Source organism: Sceloporus undulatus, chromosome 6 (genome assembly GCF_019175285.1).
Source record: "Sceloporus undulatus isolate JIND9_A2432 ecotype Alabama chromosome 6, SceUnd_v1.1, whole genome shotgun sequence".
In the NCBI taxonomy this organism is placed as follows: Eukaryota; Metazoa; Chordata; class Lepidosauria; order Squamata; family Phrynosomatidae; genus Sceloporus; species Sceloporus undulatus.
In genome coordinates, this window is record NC_056527.1 from 122,921,471 (window position 1) to 122,944,009 (window position 22,539).

The 22,539-nt window shown below is 44.1% G+C and overlaps 1 protein-coding gene across 8 annotated transcripts in view; it reads left to right on the top strand.

Moving 5' to 3' along the window:
• Window positions 1–254: 254 nt before the first annotated feature.
• ZMAT4 (zinc finger matrin-type 4) overlaps window positions 255–22,539 on the top strand; it is a 109,866-nt gene continuing 87,581 nt past the window's right edge. For 3 of the 8 annotated variants that reach the window (XR_006104642.1, XM_042475209.1, XM_042475208.1), the window contains exon 1: window positions 255–381. The gene's annotated coding sequence lies outside the window, so the exon portion shown is untranslated. Of the gene's footprint in view, window positions 382–1,715; window positions 1,735–2,211; window positions 2,300–13,147; window positions 13,249–16,220; window positions 16,457–22,539 lie in introns of those variants that run through there. The other 5 variants (XM_042475211.1, XM_042475210.1, XM_042475212.1 and 2 more) reach the window with 4 other exon arrangements.

Sequence of the window (22,539 nt, forward strand, 5' to 3'; positions counted from 1 at the left end):
TGACACCGGTTGGCACATCCCAAATCCAGAAAGCCTGTCTGGTGGCGGGTGCATAATTAGACCCTTTCCTGGATGCTCTTGATAATAGAGCAACAGCAGCAGCAGCGAAAGAGTGAAGGGAAGGCTGTGCTGGAGCCAGGACCGGCTGCTGAGCAGCACAGGATCAATCTACCAATGGCAAGGCCTAGAAGGTGGAGCCTGGGAGCCAGCAAATAATTACTGAATGCATTTCCAGCCCAGTTGGTCCAGGCTGCTGAAAGATCTGGATGCAGACAGAGTGAGAGGGAAGCAAGCATCCAACAGAGCACTGGTGTCTACCGAACATCATTATAGAGCATCTTCCCTGGACTGCCTCCCCGTTGCATTTTTCCCAAGCAAAAGGTACTGCCATCTGGGTTTTTTATCCTACCATCTGCTTCTGTGTTGCACTGGGCATCCCAGGGAAAAGTTTTATTAGGAAGATCAGGGCCGTTCCCAAATGTGGTGTTTGGGGTATGTGCGGTCAGGTGCCGAAGGCGGGAGGGCAAAGTCTTTGGGTGGCTTTGGGCTCTTTTTATTTATTTTCTTTAAAAAAAAGAATGATGCCAGCTGTGTTGGTTTATTTTAAAAAAAGAAATCCTTGCTAACTTTGGGGGGGGGGGTAAGTGGGGGCATAGGACAGATTGCGTAGGTGCCTTTGAAAACAATGGCAACTTCAAGTGTTTACACCGCTGTGGATGAAAAGAGCGAGGTCCACATCTTTGCCAAGTCTGATCATCCCTGGCAAACCTTAAGAGGCAAATCTATTTAGACATGGGATGTGAGCATTTTTTTACAATCGCCTCCATGCATGTTGTGCAGAACACAATCTAGCTGAGTCCAATGAAGCTTATTCCTAAGTCAGTGTACAGGATGGAGGGCTTTGCACCCAGGACTTTGAGAAAGGACCTTCCCCGATTCCTTAGATTTCCAAAACCTAAGCCCCAGCATCAGTCCCCCCTGAAGTTTGTACAGAACATTGCAGATATCTGCAGAGTGATGGGGGGAAGCAACAGTGCGCTCTGGTTTGTAAAGCATGTCAGAGAACTTTAAATTCAGAGACTACTCAGTAGCCATGAGAAAGACCAGGGCTGGATTCAAACCCTGGTCTCTAGAGTCATAGTCCTTTCAACAGTTGGGCAGAAGGAGAGTGAATTTGGGCAAACTCAGCTTCTTGTATTCCACTGCTTCTTTTATGCAGTAGTTAAGGAGATGGATCCTCTATGGCTTGCAACCAATTTCCCCTCTGCTTCTAAATCCTGTTCTCATTCGACCTGGATGCAAAACAGACTGCTTGTCTTCCTTTGGAGCATGCAAAGTTTAATGTGCAGGAGTGCTCCTCTCCTGAGTGTGAACTACAAGCCAGTGCACATGACTCAAACAACCCGGAAGTGGACCAAGGAGTCCTGTTCCTTAGAATTGGTTTGCTGCTCATGTTTCCCTTGGATCTATGCAGTCAGTTGGGATATAAAACTGGGAACTTATGGTGCTCTTCAGAGTATGATTGTTACAATTCTGCAAGCCTTGCTCCTGTGCAAAGGGATTGGATGTGTAGAAACACACTGGGGAAAATGTTTGTTTGCTACTTTACCCCATGCTAGGAAATACTTTGCCAACCAAACTGCTGTAAGGCTGTTAAAGGAGCAGGAGCAAAGCCTGCCAAAAAAGGAAAAAGATGGAGCTGGAAACTTGATCTCTGTGAATTTCCAGCTCTTGGTAAAATGAAACTTCAGGTTTAGATTGCCTAGTTTGTCTCTGCAGGATTAAAAACTAGGACTGGGACATGGCTTCACACATCAAGCTTCAAGTGCATCTAAGCCTGTGTTGTGCAGTTTGAGCACATGGGTGAACATCTTTAATGTGGGATGCCCTTTCTAGCCAGAGTAGGTTTTGTAAGCGGCACCGTGGCTTTAAACCACAAGCATTATAATTGTCTAGGGAAGGAAGCATTTGGTCTGTGGTAGAACTGTTGGGATTGGCACTTTGGCTTTTTTATTAGAATAAAACAGGTTGCCAACATGTGTCAGAGGTAGGTGGCACATGTCTCCCCAAATTAAAGTCTCCTGCCCAGGACACCTGAAACCTAAGCCAAATTCACAATTATATCCCAGATGGGCAGCATCTTTTACTTCTAGTATTATCTGAGCATTGAATTATTGATGACATGGTGACATGGAGGTCTCTCATTCACAGGGTCACCATAATTCATAGTTGACTTGACAGCAGTTAACCACAATTGTCTATTCAGGCTGGTGACATCTCTCCAGTGGCTTGGGTAGAGGTATGTGCCCATCACCTACTATTTGATCCTTCTAACCGGAAAAGCCAGGATTTGCATCCAGGACCTTGTGTGTGGTGCCTTGCCTTCCTTCTGTTAGTGGTCTAAGGCTTCTGGGTTATTGAGGTTCTTCGTTTCATGAAACATTGCCCAGAACTGGTTTGCCAATCTTTCTAGTGCTCAAAATTGACTTGCTGATCCTTAAAATGAATACTGAGCAATACCACATGGCAGGCAATAATGTTGTACCTAGGGATGCTCTTGTAGAGCTAGCCCCAGTATAAAATGCGCTTTTAGGATGGAAAAAAAGAGAGACTTTAAAGAGACTTGAAGAAGGTGTGACGGAAGCATGTACTGTATTATTGCCTGCCACATACCCATTTCTTCCTCCTGTCCTCGCTCATCAAAAAGATTTTGCAGGCTTCGGGGAGCATTACAAAAACCTGTTTGGACAGAGAAGATGAAAGGAGGATGAGAAGGTACCTTGTGGCTGATAATGCCAGCTCTCTGAAAGAAAGTGAAAAAAGGCGCTCACGTCGCATCTTGGATGCTTATGCCTGAAAAGCGTCCTCCTGTTCTTTTGTCACCTTTGTCCAGCAATGGCTGGAGTGGCCCTGATGTTTCTACCTGCACTGAGAAAAAGCCACAAACAGATTCAAATTAAAAAAACAAAACCCAAACTGTCCATTTCTCATCCCTCCACCGCATGTGTGCATTCTTGCACAAACATGTGTTTCGAGAAGCCTCAACAGGCAGCCCTGGAAAGCAATTAGCACAGCACACAGGCTCTGCAAGTGAAAGATGCTTTCCTCTCTAGAACTATGCCCCCGGACAGGTTGGCAGCGATGCTGTGCCTCCTGCCCTTCCTCGGATACGTTGGTGCCCCTACTGGGGTGGCCAAGAGCAAAGCGTTTGATGAGGCAGAACAGAGTAGCGGGCTTTGAATGGCAGCCGAGGGGTTCCTCCTTTAAAAAGTCTTTGTTTGCTTGCCAGGGACATGTTTAAGGTTGATTTTCTGCAGGCTCTCCTATGGCTGCCAAATGGGGAAGGCTTTTGATTTGATACAGAATATTGGGAGAGATGGTTTGGGGAGGGGGAGAAAAAGAAGAGAGAGAGAGGGTTGCAGTCAAAATGACTCATCCGCTGAAGAAAGGGAAGAGCGGGGAAGGGGAGATGGGTGCTTGAGGAAGGCGAAATGGGTATCTTTGCATCCTTTCTTTCTCCTGGATGAAGGGTGTGGGCATGGGTGAAGGAAGTCAAGGAGGAACTGCAGCAGGAACTGGGAGCACACCTGCTCATGTGCCGAAAGAGTTGCTGCAGTGTAGGAATAGGTGTGCTCTACCCTAGCTCCTAACTTCCCCCAGGTTGAAGATCACTCCCTGGCCTGGGTACCACTCCATCCATAGTCCCCCCAAGACAACTTCCTCTAGATGCATGTGCTATAGTTCCCATCATCCCCAGTCAACTGAGATGATCGGGGTGGTAGTAGTGGGTGGAAAGAACATTTCGTTTCTATTAGTTTCCTGACTATTTGTTCCCATTGGTGAGAACAGAGGAGATGCCAGGATCCTTCACACTTTGGGAATGTTTTTTCTATGCAAAGCCCACCTCTGTTGTATGCACAGAAAGCACATTTTCCTTACCCAAAACCAAAACCAACCAATCACTGGGCTTTTTCTTTTTTGCGCAGAAACCTTGTGCCTTTCCCGAAGTGCAAAGGCCAACCACAAACTGCATAGAATTCCTCATGTTCTCCCACAATAGGGGAACATTACAGTAATAATTTGTTCTTGCAAGTGAGGGTGGACTATGTGTAGGTTTACCTCCATAGTTGTGGCACATCTGGACCGAGGGGCATCCAGTTGACAGAGGCTTCTCTATGCACTTGTTTCTGGATTTGCGGCTGACATAAGGTGACAGATGCTGGGCTGTGGGCATTGATGGCGGCAAAACCTCCAGTTCAGGATCCACCTTCTGGATCCAGCTGTATAGCTGAAGCACTCAGAGATATATGTAAGGTAAAGGGAAGCTGATGGTGTTTTCTTATTAAAGCTTGGTTTAATTTCTTTTTAAATTTACAAACTCACTGAAAAATTGTTTGGGGGGGGGGAATGAACATGACAGCCTACATGAAATTTAAGGAAACACAGTGGCAGAGCATGATTGCTATATGGCTGCATCCTCTTTGGTTTGGTGACACTGTGGTGACATTGCATAGGATTGTGCAGGATTACTATTGCAGCTGAACATTTACTCAGCAAGGATGGAAAGAGCATTTGGAAATATTGGGGAAATGTTTGGAAAACATATTGCTGTCTTTTTTAATGTCAAGAAACTGATGAGACGAACCCTAGACTGACACGAATTTTCGCAGTTTGGGATTTATTCTGCTCAAAATTCACATGTGGTTGCTTTGCACATAAAACTGCCTTTTCTGTCCAGGAAACTGCATTCTCTGTTCAGAAAGTGCTATTTCTTTGTGAAGTCGAAGGCTTTCCTGGCCAGCATCCATAGTCTTTTGTGGATTTTGTGGCCATGTTCTAGAAGAGTTTCTTCCTGATGTTTCGCCAGCATCTGTGGCTGGCATCTTCAGAGACACTATTTCTTTGTTAAAATGTTATTTTCTATACCGAAAAAGTTATTCCCTGCATGTATGGATGTGAGAGCTGGACAGGGAAGAAAAAAGATAAGAGGAAAATTCGCCTTGTTTGGATGTGGTGCTGGAGAAGAGTGCTGAGGAGACTGTGGACAGTCAAGAGGATAAATAAATGGGTCCTTGAACGGATCAAACCTAAACTCTCCCTAGAAGCCAAGATGATGATACTGAGGCTGTCATACTCTGGACACATCATGAGAAGGAATGAATCATTGGAAAAAACAATGATGTTTGGAAAGGTAGAGGATGGAAGGAAGAGAGGAAGGCCACATGCTAGATGGACGGACTGAAACATGGAGGTCATGGGCATGAATGTGCAGGATTTGATCAGAGCGGTGGAGGACAGCAGGGGAATGGAGGTGTCTCATCCACAGGGTCACCATGGTAGGCTTGAATGCAGTTAACAATAAGCACAAGGTCTTAGTGAAGAGTCGCATCCCTATCGCTTAGTGACAGCAGGTTTGGAGAAGTTAAGAAAAGACCACTGGAGTTCCTCTCAACATTTCTGGATCTCTGGAAACCTTTCCCTTGGAGACAGTCTACATTTTGTTGGGCATTTGCTGTGTGATATTGTCCTCCTACGGACTTTCATTTGGGCTTATTGGCAAACCCTTTTTCCTGCAGGTCTGTGCCAAGATGCCTCACCTGCTAAGGGATGTTTTCACAAACCAGAGTCCAGAACTGTTCAGTCCCAGCAAAAGGAAACATCCAAAGGTGCTGCGGCTTTTTTTTAAAGCTTACCTGTTGTGCTTTGAGATTGCCGAACAAAACAAAGATGCACAGGCAGAATGAATAAATACACACGAAGGTGATAAAAGCGCATAAGTAATGTTTATGCATGAATGTTGCATGGAGAAAGAGCAGCACACTTGGAACCTTTTTTTTTTAAAAAAGAGAGAAATCTGTTTTTAAAAATACATCATTGGATGTTTCCCTTCCTTGCCTTTGGGGAATGTTCTTGTGAAATGAAAGCCTCTCTTAAAATGCCAGGGAGAAGTGGTTCAAAATGTGGGGGAGGAGAATCGATTAGCTTGGGTCCTGCAGGACCTCCTAGGTGTGTTGTTTGAGGTCGGGAGTGTTGTTGTTGCGGGAGTGTTATGGAGCCAGGGAATTGTGTTGGTTGGAAATGTTGGATGGAAGCAACTGTATTTTAAGTTCCAGAGATGATCACAGATGCACAGATGACTCTTTTCCCCTCATTTGGGCATTCCCAAGACAATGCCATGCACTAAGGATGCATCTACACTGTAGAAATAATGTCATTTGATGCCACTTTACCTGCCATAGCTCCATCCTACAGAATCCTGGAATTCGAACTTTGGTCAGGTGCCAACACTCTTTAGCAGAGAAGCCTTGTAAAACTACAGGATTCCATTGAATGGAAGCTGATGGTGTTGGTATTGGTGTGCCTTCAAGTCTACAGCACTTAAAGTGGCGTCAAACTGCATTATTTCTACAGTGTAGATGCACCCTAAGTATAGCTGGTGATGTAGCTCTAGAGATGAGCTTTGCCATTTTCGTTGCAAGAGTTCAGCTTGTAGAGCCGGTGGTGGTTTCTCAAACTAAGAGGAGGAACCAAGTGGAAGATTAGACTGGAGCAGATTTGCTAGTTTAAATACTCAGTGAGTATTTATTGAGTATATAGTGAGTTCATGATAGTGAATATGGTTCTCCTCTTTTTGGCTTCATATGCATAACAATCTTGCCAGCTAGGATGGCCTGAGAGAGATTGATCAGCTGAGCATCACAGAGTGACTCTCCCAAATTTCTATAAAATGGCAAAATCAAGGTTGGCTTTTTGGAATTGTGTGTGTGAATATTTTCTAACTGTGGTTAGTTGAATCTATGGATGTAGAATCCATGGATATGGAGGGCTGACTGTAAGTAAACCAAAACTATTCAGTCTGGTTTGGATTTACTGCTCCTAATAGTTAGAAAACTGACTTGCAGCACAATCCTCTTCATGTCAGTAATAAATCCCATTGGGTTCAAGGGGACTTGTCTCTTAAGCAGAGGTGGAAATCATGTGGCTGTCCAGATGTTGTTGGACTACAACTCCTAGTATCCCTCACTATTGCCTATGCTGACTAAGGATGCTGGGAGCTGTAGTTCAACCACACCTGGAGAGCCGGATACCCACTACAGTACTACTCTTAAGGCTGCAATCCATGTGTTGTTTTTGCTGTGTGTTTTCAAGTCGTGGCAACCTTAAGGCATAGAGTTTTCATGGCAATTGCAGGGGTTTCTTGGTAGAATTTGTTTGGATGAGGTTGGTCTTTGCCTTTCTCTGAGGCTGAGTGACTGTGACTTGCCCAAGATGAACTAGTTGATTTCCATGGCTGATCAAGGATTTGAACCCTGGTCTCCAGAGTGTAGCCCAATGCTCATGCCATTATTCATTGCTGGCTCTTTCCACGTATATTTACATGGAAGTAAGCGTGAATATAAAAGCCACTTACTTCTGAATAGAATTGCTCTGGAGTCTTCTTTTGATTTAGATTTTTAGCCCTAGCAACAGTCCTATTTGTGCGTGTCTTAAGGTGACCTTCCTGTTTTGTACTTTTGAAGCTAAAGTGAGGAGTGGCTGGTTTTTATTATGGCATGCAAATGGAGTTTTATTGCCGCATATTGTGGATTCAATTTGAATAGATCTTCAGAGCCACTGAGGATGTGGAAAGCTGCGAGTTCGGGATAAAAAGTCAGAGAATTGTGTATAGCCTCTCCAAGCAAAAAAGAAACCCACTTATCCATTCAGTACCCATGAGAGAGATATGTCATGGTTTAAAGCTGTGGCTAAAAGCTGCAACACATTCAAGGCCATGTCAGGCTTAATGGAGAATGTCTCAGTTGGTTGGGCCTTTATGTCCGCTTTTGTCTTCGTACGGAGCGACATCGTAGGGGGAAAATCCTCCATGTCTTCCTACATCATACCCACCGACATTTCACAGGCGAAAAATAGGACACATGTGGCCAAGCGACACCAGAGAGTGGTCAAGATGACAAAAGTTATGAAAAAGAGCACACAAGAGTGGAGAGGCTGCAGCAGTTTGCTTTTGTCTGAGCCAACAGGGAAGGGCAAGATTCCACCTTCTCTTCTCCTCTGCCTCCTGCTTAGTTAACTGAGTTTGTTCCTGTCGTTGCGTGCCTTCAAGTCATTTCTGACTTATGGCGACTCTAAGCCAAACCTATCATGGGGCTTTCTTCGCAAGATTTTGTTCAGAGGAGGATGTTGAGAGTGGGTTTCATGTCCAAGCAAGCAATTGAACCTTGGTCTCCAGAGTTATAGTCCAACACTCCAACCACTATACCAGTGGTCCCCAAACTGTGCCCTTTAAGAGAGTTTGGATTTCATCTCCCAGTTGAAGCCTCAGCCATGTTGGCCAATATTCTGGGATTCTGGGAGTTGAAGTCCAAAAATCCTTAAATAGCACAGTTTGGGGACCACTGCACTATACTAAGCTAGCTCTGGTTAACTGGAGTGCAAACCACGTTTGCATTTTGCATCTCAGTTTGCAGCAATTGAAGTAAAGCTGAGTTGGAAGGGGGAAGGTGGGAAGAGGAGAGAGAGATTGGGACATTTTCAAAGCAACTCAAGGAGCAGGACAATTGAGGATTAACCAGGACTGTCCCTGACAAATTGGGACAGATATTACACTTAAAATTCCAGGTTTCCCTATTGCAAACTTACCCAAGTCTGGCCATGTAATACATTTTGCAGTGTCACACTTAGTTACCTTCTCCATTTAATTTTTGCTTCCTGACGTCACTTTTGCTGCCCATCTGTGATGCCATCCCTTAGATCCTTCCCGATGGATCTGGTTAGTTCACCACCTCCATGACATTTTTCTGGGTGCAAATTCATCACTTGTTGATAAATGATAGAATTAAATGACAACGCCGGGCATACAAATGAGCCATTGCAGATTAATCACTGCAAAAAAGAGCATCCCTGTTGCTGAAACCCGACTGAAGCACAACATTTGGAAGAGAGACAGTTAAAAGATTCAGGTCTGAGTAACAGCATGACAAATGAGAGAAGCAATGCAGGCTTGCATTTGAGAGGCAGATCTCTGTAACACAGTAAACTCCGCTATGGAATAGGGACAGGTTTAATCAGAAGCAGTTTGCAAGTTGGGTCCTTCCTTCAGACGCTATCTGTGCAAAATTTCTGAGGGGTCCTTATGGTAGTGTGACATAGTGGTTTGAGTGTTGGACTGTGACCCTGGAGACCTGGGTTCGAAACCCACTGGGTGACCTCCAGCAAGTTACATGCTCTCAGCCTCAGGGGAAGACAATGACAACCACCTATGCACAAATATTGCCAAGAAAACCCCATGATAGGTTCGCCTTAGGGTCACCATAAGTTGGAAATGAAGGCACTCAGCAACAACAGCAGCAATAATAACAACCTTATGGCAACTGTGCATCCTTTGGCAAGTCACACTTTCTCAGCCTGAGACGATGGCAATGGCAAACTCCCTCTGAAGAAACTTGCTAAGGAAACCCCATGAATAGGTTCACCTTAGGTTGCCAGAAGTGGAAGTGACTTGAAGGCACAAAACAACAACAAAACCATGTATTATTTCTTTATAAAATTAGGATGTCATTCACATGCATAAACTGCATGACACAAATTTTGCTGTCTTTATGAAGGACCTGCACCCCCAAATACAAGATTTGGGGGGCATCTTGCTCAACCCATATGAAAAGGAAAGCTTTCCAAACCTCAAATAGAGGCTATCCCATATAACAAGGGGCAACTGCCAACTCTGTAAGTGACAAGCTTTGCAGATCTTTAGTAAGGGATGTATTTTATAATAAGGGACACTGGCAATCTTAATGACTTTGCTGATATGCTGATTACGTTTTCTTTTCTAAAAGTGATTGGATTTCCACTGAGCCATTTTGCGTTTGGTTTTGACAATCCGAATGTGAGCTTTCCCTCCCTTAGTGCCAGCCTTGTAAAATAGTCAGAATAGCCTCCATCTCTTCTCCCTGCCAGGCTGCTCCGAATTTGGATCACCGTCCCTACTTTAATAAGAAATACCCTATGGAGGTTTTTAAATACATAATGAGTATGCGCTGACTTACGTGTCGGCTGACCTTTCGCATGCAGAGTATTTTCTTAGGAAATTTCCTGTAGAATATTTCATATTCAGTGTAGATAATCAGAGTTTAAGAAGAAGAAATATTCTAGATTCTGTTTTATGTGCTGACCTTAATGGGGAGCCAGACGCCTCGGCCTCATTGCTATTTTATAAACCTTGCCTAAATGAAACAGTCCTGGCTTAGCAAGGAGTCACTGGATTTGAAACCCTGAAGTGCTCAATTAGTTTTGGAGGAGTTTGATGGACAAGTGTAAATGAAACATAGCAAATGAAATGGTAAATGAATCTGGTATCTGGTTATTAGACTGGTAAATACAGAAGCAATTGGGCCTTTTTGTTGAATGGCCACATTCAGTTCAAGTCACAGAGGCATACATACAATGTCTTTAAACATGTACATGTGTCTTCTCAGCCAATGTGCACCCATCTGCCACCTGGAATGAGAAGTTGTATTACTTCAGTTGTGCATTTTGTTGAGTATACTAAGATCTCCATATCCACAAATTATTTATCCACAGATTCAACCATGCATGGTTTGCAAATATTCAATATATGTGTGTGCATGCATGCGTGTGCATTCCCAAAAGGAAAGCTTCATGTTACCATTTTATATAAAGGATACCATTTTACTATATTACTGTATGTAATGAGACTTGAGCATGGATTTTCGTATCTATGGTGGGCTGTGTGTGTCTTAGAACCAAACCAAGGACCCAGTTGTGCATTTGCTTGTATGTTAGTTTGTGAAATATACTTAAGGCGCATAACCCAGCATGTGGTGATCTGCATTCCACAGTCCTGACATAAGATCATAATCATTTTGCTCAGTAACAGGCTTAGCTGCAGCGGAAAACTGGGCAGTAGTTCCAAAAGGCAGTTTCTGCAGCCACAGATAAAAGCCTGGGATCAACCCTGTGCATATGCACATCACCCTGGGTATGTCCTATATTTTCCCTTCCCGTGGCAAAGATGTGAGATACGTCAGATCCTTCAGAATGTTAGCTTTATAGTACTTCTCAAGAAGATAAATTTAGGTTATCACCCTGTGAAGCATTGACACACTGAGTAGCTGCCACACACAATTGAAATGTTGAAAGCACCGTGCCTTGACTGGCAGGGATGCAGCTATGGTTCGGGAGGTGGAGGAATCAGGGCATTGCCCCCTCAATACAAAATGCTGTCCCCAATGACATTTCCCTTCCATCTGCAAATTTCTCGAATTGCAGGGACTGAGATGGAGAACTCTTATGTTTCCTGTGCTTGCATTGGGTTTGTAACTTTTCCTGTCTCTTTTCCTTGGGATGCCTAAAATGTATTTCTAAATGCTCAGCTGAGGAAAGGAGACCTTGCCCTCCTGGATTTGCAGTTGCAAGAGATCTGGGAAGGCAACCTCATTTCATATCACCTGGCTGAAAACGCCACAATGCCTTGGATGCCAACCGGGCATCTCTCCCTTCCTCCACACTGTCCAGTAACTGGCCATGAAAGCATGCGCTGTGTCTTGAAAGCTATAATATGGGAGCTGGGAGAGATGTAGAACAGGCCAGCATGCACCTAAATAAAATAGAGCACATCTTCAAATTGCGCTATGCTGTTTTCAGAACCAATCCTGTGCAGCAAAAAAGGCAGTGCAACATACAATGTGGCATTGCGGCCAGTGTTTCATCCTAAATGCATGAAGGTAGTAATCCCCGCCTGCCAGCTCTCTTTGCTTTGCCGCTTGCGACTGTGACATGTCACATCAAAGCACCTCCTCCTTGTGCTCACCTTGGCGCAAAAGGACACACTGTGTCAGCTTTGGTCCGTTGTGCTGACAGTTGGATAGTTTTATCCCTGGCAGACGGAGCCTTTCCTAGCGCCTGCTGAAAGGTAGCACAACTTGAGCCGCCAACTCTCTCACCTGTGACTTTGTGCGAAGGGCGTGGGGCGGCTGCCTGCCTCTCGGAGCCTTGCTTCTCACTTATGTGTGTATTAATTAAAAGGAAATAAAGTTGCTGAAAGAGATCTAATTCGCAGAATGACCTTGAATTGGGGAAAATACTCCCAGGGGAGCCATCCCTAATTCTTCTCTAATTTTATTGCTTGTTTAATTTGCTGGTGTTAACTCTAACACTCTCATGTCTTCCCCCATAGATGCTTTTGTTCCCTTTTGTGAATAGTGTCTGCTCTGATAGCAGCCACTCGATTATGGAGATGTGTCTGATAGGTAGCATGGGGCAGGATTTTGTAAACTTTTATGCACTCAGTGATATTTTGCACATGTCCCGAAACACTATGCAAACCGGAATGCAGTTGCCCAATCTTCAAATATTGCTGTGCTGTTTCCTGAACCAAACCTGTGCATTAAAAAAGGCAGTGCCACACACCCAGGGTATGTATTAAGGGGAAGCACTGTTCCCAAAAAGTTGCTTAAGTGAAAATCACTTGCAGTTATGTGTCTATAGAGCATACAGCAAAAGAGGGTGCACCACTCTGGAGCCAGTCCAGAAGCGATGCCCGTATCAAATGCCAGGGCTTCAAAGGGACCTTAATCCATGACAGCAACACATAACGTGAAACCCAGGCTGGCAATTCCTGCAAGGCATCTTAAAATGGGCATTTGGAGGACAACCCCCAGCATGTCTGTGGACCTTATCACACTGGCAAAATCCCGTTCAGAAATGGGATTTAAACTAGATTTAAATTAGAAAAATAACCCGCAAATGCGGGAAGTTTTTCACACGACGTTCTTGCAAACGTGAAATAACATGAAAACAAAGCAAAGGTAAAAGGGACAAAAGCAGCAGCTTTTTTACTTTTGGAACTTCAAGCAGCTGCTTTTGTTCCTTTTACCTTTGCATTATTAGGGAGCATCCAATATCCTTGTTTTGCTTGGATGCCAGGATCCTTTTTTCTTCTCTTTGCCAGTCCATGTTCAGCAGGGGACTGGAGCATGGGAGAACCAGTGTTCAATTTTCCTGGAGGTATCAAGAATCAATTGGCCACACTGGAGAAAGATTTTTCTGCCACATTTCCAGTAGTTGTGAAAGTAGTTGTGTAACTCCTCACATGACATGTGTAACAAGTCAGGGCTCCAGAGATATAGCAAGGCGGAGAGAGAAAATGAAGGGATTGCCCTTCTGTAATGAGCTGGGCCTCTGCCACCAGGCTGATGGGTTTTAGAGTCCTTGTTAGCATCAAGACCAAAGGTTAACAGCTGCTTAATGGTGGTTCAAATGCATTTGTGACCTTTTTGGATTTGCTTTCCATTTTGAAGGCTGGGAATAGATTGGTTTATGCATGTGAATTTTCATTCTGCTTCCGCAGGGATTCCTTAGCTATGGAGCCCTGCAAAGTCAGGTGGTTGAACTAGACATCCCTGGCCTCCCTTCCAGCTCTATGAATCTGTGAATCATTCCAAAATAGGCCATGCTCCATTTAGCCTGCGGCCAATTCACCACCTTTATAATTGTATAAACTGCGTGCTAATGAGCAAGAATTAGCGTGTTCACACACACACTTTGCAATAATCGCAGTCACTTATCAATAGCTACTATAAATGAAATCCAAACTATAGTACTATAGGAAGGGTGTTGTTGTTTGAGATTGTTCTTTGTAAGCCCATTGCTAAGATTCACACATTTCTGCTGCTACCATCGCTTATGTTTGGGTTTGTCCTCCAAGGAGTACATTTCGTGCCATGGATTATCACACATAGCCTGGAACGGACCACAGCTTGGAAAACATTGCTGTTTTTGGACTTTGGCTTCTAGAATCCTTCAGCTAGCATGCTTTAATCTATAAAATGCAAAAATCCAGGCTCAGACTATATACAGAGTATATGTATTTCTTTTCTTTTCCTTTAAAAAATAATTGTTGGCAAACTGTGTTTTGCTTTGTTTTGTGTGTGTTTTTTTTTCAAACAAATGAGGGATGGAGAAATCTTTGTAAAACATGGAGTGGCAGCTGAAATAGAGAGGAAAATGTTAGCGGTGCATTTTCTGATTGTTCATCCTTCAGTTTTATTGCTTACTAGCAGTAGTACTAAATGTTGCTTGGTAGAACATCATTAACCGTCATTAATGATGGTTCATTTTCAACTGCTCCGGAGAGTGAAATCCAATTTCTTTGGGCGCTTGAATGTTTCTCGCGTTGCCTGATATAGAGGAGGCCTCTTCCGCTTACCTGTTCTGCATCGTGATGATGATGTTGATGATGATGATGATAATAATAATAATGATAATGGAGTCATTATCTGAAGATGCCAAAGCCACAGATGCTGGTGAGACATCAGGAATAAACTTTTCTAGAACATGGCCACATAGCCCAAAAAAGTTAAAATGGTATCAAAATGCATTATTTTTGCATCTGGCTTTGAATCCCATTGGCAATGAATTCGGATTGGGAGCAAAAACTGGGGTGCGCTGAATAAAATGTGCAGAAGAAATCAGAGTCATGTCCCAAGATGCTCAACAGATGGAGGTTTTTCTGGTAAAAAAGGCCCAGTATATCTCAGCTTATATTCTTCTCAAGGCCTTCTTGAGAAAATCATAAGAAGAGGCAACACATAAATGCACAATACAGAATATTACATCATTTGAAGTCATTATTGCATTTGCACGCTGCCTGTGGCCCATATCTATTTGCACTGTAACTGTAGAAATTCCTGGAGCTGAAACACACACCATTTACTGGACAAGAAGAAACATGAGAATGAAGGCTGATGGTGGTTATATTTTTGAATGTCAGCAGATGGTCAGAGAAAAAAGTGTTGTTAGGTAATATTCAAGGACATTTTGAATATAGTAACTGGGCTTGAAGGAAAAGTGGCTCTTGGAAAATTCAGGGAGAGAGCAATATAGGCGAAACACATTGTATTTTAAAGTCCAAAGAAGTGTCCAACTGACCATCATGTTGAGACATGTCTCTGGTTTCTTTCCTGCACTGAATTAGTGTTGCCACCTCCTTATTTATGGGAGGCTTCTGATCTTTAATACTTATGCCCTCCTACTATTCCAATTTAGCAGGGAATATTCTGGTTAATCCTCTACCTTCCCACTTTTTCAGTTGCTTTTAAAAGTCCCAATTTCTCTCTCCTTTTCTTTGTCTTCAGCAGACCCAATTGCCCCAAAGGCTGCATCCACACTGCAGAATTAATGTAGGTTGGCATATAGTGCTGTGGAATTCTGGGATCTGTAGTTTTGTGAGATATTTAGCCGCCTCTGTCTGTGAGCTCTGCTGCCACAAGAAACTACAAATCCTAGGATTCCATAGCGTTGAGCCATGGCAGTTAAAGCAATGTCAAATCACATTAATTCTGCAGTGTGCAGCAGTCCAATTTGCAAAGGCAACTCAGCAGAGAGGAGAAGAAGTGGTGGAGGTTTACTATTCCCAGTAGACTCAGGCAAAAGCAAACTGATCCAGCCTCTCCTGTCTTGTGCATTTTTGTAATTTTTGCCAAATTAACGACACTCTGGTGTTAATTTGCTGCACGCGTCTCAGTTTTCATCTGTGAAATGTTATATGGCAGGCAGATACACAGCAGAATATTTGGGAACAGCTGTACCTTCCTCTTGGAATTTGAGTGTTGCAAAGGGAAGAGAATTCCATTTAATGCATTTGATGACTGCATCCAGGTTCTCAATTTACTTCCTGCTTAGGATAAAATTTATTCGTTATTGCAATTGTTGTACATTGCTGTGATTGAACGGAATAGCGGTATATAAATAAATTTTATTATTATTATTATTATTTTGGCGATTTTGGATTTTTGGTGAGCTCTCTGTGTTTACATTCCCTCGAGTACAAAAGGGTTGGAGCCTGTGGCTGGGAAAATTCAAAGACCAGAGAAAACAAGAGATATCCACATCATATCCCTTATTAAAATGTGGGCTGCTGAGTTTTTTAAATGATAAAGAGGGAAGAAGTTAGGCTTACCAGGGATGGATGTGGAAATAGTCTCATTTTCAAGTGTGAGTCTTTTTTTGAAACCGATTTTTTGGGGAGGTTTGAATGTTGAACCCCTCCGCAGCTTTCCGTTTGCTGCGGAAAGAGTTAAGTCAGTCACTGGAAAGCCACAATGAGGGCCTATTGATTGTGTTGGTTGTTCTGGGTCAGGGCTGGATGGGTGTGTGTGTGTGTGTGTCGAGGTGGAGATAGGCAGCGGCAACCAGGATCAGCAGCTACACAACCGCAAAGCAGAGCTCAGTGTGTCAGCCAAATACAGCTGAAAGGTGGCCAAAGCCTTGCTGGAAAGTCTTGCTTACTGCATGGCAGTGAAGGCCCCAGGAAGGCACATTCTGTGCAGACGGGTTGGATGCGGGAAGGACTTTTGAATGGTTGCAAACAGAGAGACTTTTGCAAGCCTGCAAACATGGAGCATTCACAAGTTTGGGATTATGAGTTTGCATTTGGAAGGTAAGGGGGCTGCCATGTCAGCTCTGAACAAAAGTGATGAGAAGAATTAAATTGCGCACAGGACCAAATGACAATTGATGGGACACTCCAGTCCCCTCCCCTGCAATATTCCCTTTTTGTGAGCTGTGTGGGTAGTACGCATCCCTTGAGAATGGAAGGGGTGGATTCAGAAGCCTCCAACCTAATTTCATGCAGCCCTAGTTTCATGTGGCCCACATAAAAAGGGGTGGTTCAGAAAGAGAAAGAGAGAGAGAGCACAGAGGATGGGTTGGATCATTGCAAGACTGAGAGCTCTGGAGTCCCGCCAGATAGTTCCACCCACTGGGTGCTGCGACTCCCCGCCCCGCCATGCTCCACCAGCATGCAAGCATGGGCAAATTTTCCCGAAGGCAAACCGGCTTTAACTGAATGGATTTTATTTTCCAGCTGTAAAAACCTCACAGTGCTGTGTGTAATAGTAATTACTGGAAAGGCCCAATGGTCAGGAAAGCGTGCATGTGTGTAGAGCAAGGGTGAACAAACCTTTCCCCCCCAAAACATGAATTGGGCAATGGGTCATGGACTGGAAGCCAAGGCACATATGTAAACACATGTTCACACTTATCCATATGTATCTGCGTACATACTCAATGCAAGTGCACTCATGGACACACTCTTGCACACTTGTGGTGGATGTACACCTGTCCGCATGCATATTCATGAACTCATACATGTGCCTGTAGAGTCTGCACATGCGCACAATCATGCCCAGGCATGCACTGGGCCTTCACATCCATGAATGTAGTAGCGAGGAGTTTGGACTCTTTTGTCCAGGCTCATGCAGCTTTCCCAGGGTGTCTCTGTGTTAGAGCTCTCTTTCTTGTGGTCACTTCAGGCTTTTTATAATTGCTGAGAAGGATCTCAAAGCCATTTCATTGGGCAATTGTGTTCTTCTCACTTCTGTGAAGCTGAGCCCTATCAAAATGCAATCTTGTCACATCATTTAATTCTTTGCCTCCTGGGAAGAAGGCTACCTCTGCGGCCCAGTTAATGGAAACGCCCGCTTCCTCCATGTTGACAGTTTCCCAAAGGATTTCTCTCTGTGTCTTAGCTCATCGTCCACCTTGCATGGTCCTGCCTTCTGGGCTTCCAAGCTGATGTTGATGGGGTCTGGCAGGCAACGATTATGCAAAGAACTCAGGGCTACAAATCCTCTTGAAACAGCAAAGAAGGGCTTTGGCTCAGCTTGTTTCCCAATGTTGGGGATGGGGAGACACACAGCAAGAGAGGGATCACAAACAGTTCGGCTCCCTTTCTCCAGGACTGCATCCACAGTGCAGAAATAATCCGGTTTGATGCTACTCTAACTGCCATGACTCAGTGCTATGGAATCCTGGGATTTGTACAGTTGGCCTTCCATATCCACAGATATTTTATCCATGGCGCTTCAACCATCCACAGTTTGAAAACATTCCAAAAAATATAAATACTCAAAGGCAAACCTTGGTTTTGCCATTTTATGTATGGGACACCGCTTTACTGTGCCGTTGCATTTAATGAAAGTTGAGTATCCATGGATTTTGGGATTCACAAGAGGTCCTGAAACCAAATCCCAGAGGACAACTAGGGCCTGCTGTAGTTTGTTGCAGCAACAGAGCTCTCTGACAGAGAAGGCAAAATAGCTCACAAAACTGCACTTCCCAGAATCCTATAACATTGAGCCACAGCAGTTAAAGCAGTGTCTACACACATTATTTCTGCAGTGTGGACGCAGCCCGTGAAACCAACCCTCCTGCTAGACTGGCCCAAGATCTCGCAGACATAGGAGATACCCTTGAAACAGTGTCTATTCCCTCCCCAGAAATGGGCATTCCCTCCTGCCAAGCAACTTTTATAGTAGGTTGAGCACATCCCTGGGACAGGCAAGCATAAATGTCTGCAAAGTGATGGTGTGCTAGAAAAATCCAGGTGGAACGCTCCCCCACAAAAGCCCTCAGCTATGAAGGTGTCTTTGGATGCCCAGCAACAAAGGCCCAATAATATGGGCTTGCAAAATAAAATAAAATACAAATTATGTACGCTGCTGTTTGTGCACAACCCCAGTTCCTATAGCAACAGACACATTATGGGATAACAGCCTTGTAAAAACTGGAAAAGGAAGTGGAAGAGAGGAAAACATTTGTGACTTGATAGGGTTGCGTCCGTGGGGAGTCTGTGACCCCACAGATGTCCTTGGATTCCAGATCCCATCAGCCTCCCTGGTCAGGGATAATGGGAGATGTAATCGGCTAGCATCTCAAGAACTGCAAATTCTCTCTCCCTGTGATTTTATTAACTGCTGAATTGACTGAAATGCAATCCTTTGCACATTGAGAAATACATCTCACCAGATCCCTCAAAGAGTCCCTAGTTAATAAACCATGTTTGGATCTGTGACCATTTTGCTCCTGCCATTGAGCCAAGGTGGTTTAAGCGGTGTCACACTGCATTGTTTCTGCAGTGTGGATGCAGCCCAGGAAGACTCAAACCACTATGCCCAAGACCTAATTCACACCAAGAACATGTCAAGGATTTTAATTCCATGCGGACTGCCTACATTCATTCATATTTTAGAAATGTCACGCAAATGTGAGATGTTGCTCCTTAAAGCGGATGCTAAGGTTACCAAAACCAGAACACTCATGATGGATTTTTCACGAAAAGGCCAAGCATGTCATCCACTAAAGTTCTCCTGACATTAAAATCCATACTCCAAAAGAAATTCTTGCAGGACTTCCATGCTCCCTGCAAACTTCCCTTGGAGCAAAGAATAACCCATCATTAAAGTTGTCCTTTGGATTTTCAGATAATTTGTTGTGGTGGTTGTTGTGGTGTGCCTTCAAGTCATTTCCAACTTATGGAGACCCTAATAGGAAGCTATCATGGGGTTGTCTTGGCAAGATGTGTACAGGGAGAGTTTGTCATTGTCATCTTCAGGGGCACACAACAACAGTATAGTAGGAGTAAAGTGACATGTATTTGTGGTAGTTTGTGTGTGTGTTTACGCTGTGACCATGAGCTAATGGTATGCTTTTTCCTGCTTCTTTGGTATTCCTTTTACTCTGCAATCGCTTGTTTCTTTCTCATTGCCTTTGAGAGCAAGGTACTTTACTATGGATGGTCTGACCATAAACATTTCTTATAGTTAGTACTAACCATAACAATTATCGAATACTCTCAGTAATGTTCTTTAGGAGGAATGCTTGCAGCCTTATGGTTACTCAGAAATAAATGTGCCAGGGACTGCAGCCTTTGGTAAAGCAAGGCAGCCTTGCTTTTACCTGACTTTTGAATCTGAGTTCTAGCTATTGCTCCAGTCATATAACCCTAGCCAAAGACCAGCAACAGAAAACCTTTGGCTCTTGGTTCAAGGACTGTGGGAGCTGTAGTCGAAAACATCTGGAGGGCTAAAGAGTCCTTACTCTAATCTTAGGATAAAACTGTAGCATTATTAATGTTCTCCTCTGCCATTTCGAGTTTCGGCATATGGTCCAAGCTAGCCTTGGTTTTGACATCTTTGTTGGGGGAAGAGAGATCAAAACACCCAAATGTGGCCATATGTGTTTGCCACTGGAGGTGTTAAAAGAGAGTTGCTTGAATGGTCTCTGTGTGTGTGTGTGTGTGTTTTCTCCCCCAAAGAAACATTTTGAAAGATCAAGGATCAGTCATCGGGAGCATCTGTTCTATTATGTCAGATGTGCATTCTCTACCATGTTGTTGTAATGTGTTGGAGGAATCCACATTGGACAGTGAGCTGGAGCTCCCAAAGATGAATGTCATGGAGGCATACCAATAAGGGGTAACCTAAGTCTCAGATCAAGGAAGATCAGAGGAATCCAGAACCCCCAGGAGAGAGAGCAGTGAAATTGCATCCTCAAAATGGAGGCCTGTTCCTTGTCTAAATGGACATGCCATTGTGAAGTCGAAGGCTTTCATGGGTGGCATCCATAGTTTTTTGTGGGGTTTTGGGGCTATGTCGCCATGTTCTAGAAGAATTTATTCCTGACGCAGCCCAAGTGTCAGTTTATTGTGTGAACTTGCAAAAGGTCTTGGGTCCATTCTTTGATATTTCCAGCTGCATCCAGAAACGCTTCCCTCTGAGATCACAAAGATCAGCTGCTAGGCAGCGTTAGAGAGTCATGCATCACCAAAAGAAAAGGATAAATGAGGATGCCCTTTTGTGTAAGAATTGTAGATCTGTATTTGTATGCATAGAGACAAAGCGGAACAATTATTGTACTTTAAACAGAAATAAAATGAGTCTTCATGGACTGTTCCCAGGTGACCAGTGTGCCAGCTCACTGACAGCATGTGCCTATTGTCCAGGTGCCACTTGTTCCTATGATACAGGGATGGAAAGGGCATTTGCAGTTATTCTTTCCCAGGTTGAAAAATGGGTTACCTGGCATTTGGAAAGTCCTGTCGGGACGAATGATAGACCAGAGAGATTTTGCACAATGTTGTCCTGGTATCCGAGTATCCCAAACAGTTGCAGAGGAATTAGGCTGTGCAGAAAACCACACCTGCTTCCTCTGGAGAAAACAGGTTTCCTGATGAGGAAACAATGTTTTTCTGCACAGGAAATCTTTGCAACTTTTAAAAATTAGGAGAATACGTTGTAGGAATATTTGTTTTCTGAGCACAAATACAGAACCTTCTGCCAACTGAAGGAAAGCAACAGAGTCGGAATCAACAAGTAGAGGCTCAGTGGCCAAATCTGCCCATCTGAGAAAGAGCACAGCTGCGTTGCCCCTTCCCAGTTGACAACCAAGAGATATTTGGAAGGAATAAAAGGGTAGCAGCAGAAGAATCTGCTCTTTTTGGGGGAAAGGGAGCTCAATTTTAATCAGGGGGAGTTCCTGGAAGACATCTGGCTGCTTGGCACATGAAAAGCCGAGCATGCTGTGATGTGGGTGGCTGGCAGTCTTCTTTAATACCACTTGCAGCTGGGGTGCATTCTTTCTGATCTCCGCTCCGTTCCCGGAAGCTGTGTCATGAGCCTCCTTGACTCATACCTGGGCAATGCGACAGCATCCCAGTCTCTTTCATGACCCCCGCTTGGATGGGACTGATAGCAGGGAAAACAGTGAGGGATCTTCTTGATGAAAGAAGCAGCATGATTTTTGTTCTGCCTGCATTTCACAGCAAAGTGGCTGAGGTGCGACTGGGATGACAGCCCTTCCAACTGTCCTGATTTGGCTGGGAGAGCCAGGATTGATCTTTTGCTGGGAAGGGAAGAAGAAAGCGAACTAAGACCCAAGTCTGCATGGGCCACAAGTCCCCTTCCAACCTCCTTATTCTGGTGTCTTCCTGTTCAAATGTCGCACATCCCAAACCCTACTGATGTGAGCCATCTGGACGATGTCCGACACATTCTGCACCAGAAACTAGGTATAACAGCCTTAAAACGGATTTTAAAAATATACCTATTAGTCCAGATCTTTCCATTTCTGTGTCACTACAGCTGCCTGCATAGGCTGCATATACTGTGCTGCATCCACTGCTGCTGTGAGTCACTTGCTCTGAGGTCAACATGGGGTGCCCAGCATACAGAGCCTGCCTTTATAAACATACAGCCCCCCAACCCAGTCTTTGCAAGTTGCAGCCACAAATCAGCTAAGCCTTGGAAATTGCAGAAAACTGCTTCTCTACTAGCTGAGTTGGAGACCTGCACCCAATGCTTTCCTCTTGCCTGCAGCTAAGCCCACCAAGAACTGGAGAATTTGTAGCCTTATTTCCCAGCTGGAGACGATCCACCAAAACTGGAGATTCATGGCCTGGCCCTGAGATCTGGTTACACAGCCTTGTGGAAATGTGGCACTGAAATAAATCCATCTGAGAGAGGATATTAAGACTTGGGGAGGCACATGTAAGGCTAGATGGTTTTTCAGATAGTTTGGACTGAAGCTGTGTGGAAACTAATATTCTCAGGATGCTAAATCGTGATGCCAACACCCAGGATTTTCTTGCTCTATGTGGAATCACAGAATAGTAATTTTCCTGCACTTAGACTTTCCAATGCAGGCAACCAATCCAGACTTTGGGTTATTTACTCTCATGAACAG